Source organism: Quercus robur, chromosome 4 (genome assembly GCF_932294415.1).
Source record: "Quercus robur chromosome 4, dhQueRobu3.1, whole genome shotgun sequence".
In the NCBI taxonomy this organism is placed as follows: domain Eukaryota; kingdom Viridiplantae; phylum Streptophyta; class Magnoliopsida; order Fagales; family Fagaceae; genus Quercus; species Quercus robur.
In genome coordinates this window covers 68,296,650-68,299,997 of record NC_065537.1, presented here as the reverse complement: position 1 = coordinate 68,299,997, position 3,348 = coordinate 68,296,650, and positions in this window count along the sequence as shown.

Genomic DNA, 3,348 nt, shown 5'->3' with positions numbered 1-3,348 from the left:
TTATCTTTATTAGTAGATGATTATATTATAATATATTATGAAATAATGATTTTATATTTTTGTCTTTGTTGATAGTTTCTTATATATTAAATAGAAGCTTATTTTGAATTTTTTTTTCTTATGCTTTGACTTCCTTAACTCAAAATCCTAACTTCATCCTTGGATTTAAGTGTAAAAGATGTTGCTTGAAACACGAAATAGCAAAAAAACGTTTTAGTTCAATTGGAATTTTTTAGTGTTTTCAACTTAGATATCAAGGATCAAATCTTATCTCCCCACTATAAGTATTGAATTAAAAAAAAAAAAAAAAAACAAATAAACCTACATAAAATGTCAAAAAATTATGAAAATTATTATCATAGTTGCGCCTAAATTATAACAGGTGAACACTTAGGGGGGTGTTTGGTTTGTGTTTTCAAACAACCATTTTCAGTTTTTAAACAACAGTACACATATTTCTACACATTTTTTCACTCACACGTATTTCTACAAATATTTTCGAATAACAATTTTTAGTTTTTAAATCTATGTACCAAATAGACCCTTAATGATTTGTACGGTATGGGTAGCTATGGGTCAGCTGGGTAGGTAGTAGGTATATATGTATTACATTAATATCTTTACTTTATAGTTTATACGTGAAAACTGAAAACTCATATTTTGTTTAGCTTAAAACGTTTGATTCTTGAACTTTGAAGCTATTATATCATATTTAGGCTCACTCTCTCTAAGTCAGTTGTCGCCTCAAATTGAATGATTGAGTCTAGAGGTAGTAAGTTGATGAAAGGTCAACACAAATAGAAAATACGGGCACGCATGCATGTGTTTCTATTCATAATTATATTAAACTTGTTGCACACGATTTTAGAGTATTTTTAGCAACTTCTCTATATTTTTGTACGGTTTGAATAATAAATAGTAACATTTACCTTTTACTTACTTACTTTTTTAAATACTTCTTCCAACAGATTCTCTATCTCATTTAAATATTATTTCTTTATTCATTTTTTAACACATGTATCCCCATACCCTCATTCCTACTCCTTTCTTTGCTAATTTTTTATTCTGTTTTATTCTTTTGCTAATGAATAGTAGCACATCAGGTTTGGAGAATGATGGTCATTAGCAATTTTTTTTTTTTTTTTTTTTTGAGTTTTAAAAATGCTGTTGGAGGACTATTTTATAGTTAGAATCTCTAAAATGAAGATGATTTTGTGTTTACTGATTATATTGGAGATGCTCGTAGTTGTTAACAACTAAAATCATGTGCAACAAGTTTAATCCGACATATAAATTGCATATGCATGTATCTAATTTGTTAATTAATATTATTATTAGTATGTAATATATGTAATACACTAGCACATGTTTGTACGAAAACATATATACGAATCTTTATATATTATATTATATATATATATATAGTATATAAAAAAAAACTATTAGTTTTGATCATTTATAAAATTTACTTTAATGAATATATTAAAGCTGTTTATTACTACACTTCATCAAAAAAAAAAAAAAAAAAGAGTTTTCTATTACTACTCAGAATACTAGCAAAATCCCCATTATTTCAATTAATTTGTTTTATATATTAAAGTCTCCAATATTCCTTCAGGAACTATCAATAAAATTATATTTCCCCCAGTTTGCTATTCCTTTCAGCATAATAATAATTTTATCATTTTAACTCAATCAAATATTGACAAATGATTGAAAACACAAGCAAGTGAAAAATATTTACGAGAAAATAAAAAAAGAGAAGAGAAAATACTTAAGGTTTCTTTTGGTGGGGTATTGAGCTAACTCAAATTTGTGGGTGACCATTCTTATCTTTTGGGACTTACCTTTACAAAATTATATATTTCATTTTTATGAAGTAGTTAAAAAATTTGTGGGATTTCATCAGTGTTTGCTTGTTCGCCTTTTTTTTTTTTTTTTTTTTTTTTTTTTTTTTTTCTCTCTCTCTTCTGAGAAGATAGTGAAGTAGTTGATTCTATAGCTAAGTGAACAATGAACACCAACAAATTAAGGAGATTTGAATAAACACTGGATAGTGGAGTGCCAAATGCACATTAGCAGATGCTAGCTCATTTAGCAACAAATTAATCACAAACGTAGGTTCAGATTACTATCATCTTTCCTTTTTGCTTATCCTATTTCAAGTTTGCAACGGTTCCATTTTTGTTTCTTTGTATTTTTGGGATTTCCTTTTCACCTGACGTTTGTTTGGATTATTATTATTATTATTATTATTATTTTGCTAAAAGGTTATATATTTATTTGTTAATGAATGTAAAAAAATATATAGTTATACGTATCTATGGATGAGTATTCAACCCACCAATCCGATGCTGCTTTTTTTTTTTTTATTATTCTTTTTCTTTTCTCAAATTGATGAACTAGGTTGAGTTGGGTTCTGCATTTTTTATTGAATCTTGGGTTGTGTTTGTGCTATTAATATTTTCAAAAGTATATGAATTTTAAATTTGTTTGATCTATCTATTTTGGCATTTTGAGATTTTTAGTTTTTATGATATTGAAATTTTATACCCAATTGTATAATAAATTGATAATTATTTATTAAAAAATATTATTAAATAGTTGAAATAAAACTTTTTTTATATTAGGCATGACAAAGTGGCCATAATCTAATTGCCTACCACAACCTATGGACTTTGTATCAGGATGGTTTTTAGAGTTTTTATGAGTTGGATTAAGTTGAAGATTTCTAAATTCTAGGAGATTGGATTGAGTTGAAAAAAAATATTCCAAACTCAACTTAATTCAATGCACGCACACCTCTAACAATAATATTAAAAAAAAAAATTAAACATTGTATACAAATAAATACTGTAGGGTCACAATTTAGAGCCCAGGCCCAACAGGTATGAGATTCTGGTCCAAGGAGCCCTGAAACAATGAATTTATAGAGAGTGGGCTATAGAACTAGGCCTTAACGAAGTGTATTTTAGCTAAAGTTGGGCCATACAACAATTGAAAGTAAGAAAATCCCCTTTACGTCCATAGATTCTCAGTCTGAGGAGACGCGAGGAATGTACACGGGTCCCTGTTCAAAGACTATGATTCTTGCACCGTTCTTCTGTTCTAGTTTCCTTTTTTCTCCGTCCCCTTCTTCATGGGGACTCCCCTTTCTTATATAGTCCTCTTGAAGCCATCAGGGCCTTACACTTGTTGATTATCTAGACCCTCACTTAAGTGCTTGTCCCATCGGACATCCCCCCTATCTTTCTGTGAGTAGTGGTAGCCAAGGCAGCGCTGTTCACAGGTCCCCTTCACATTATTACGGCCAGAAAAGTAGCTGCAATGCATTTAATGTGGCAGCTG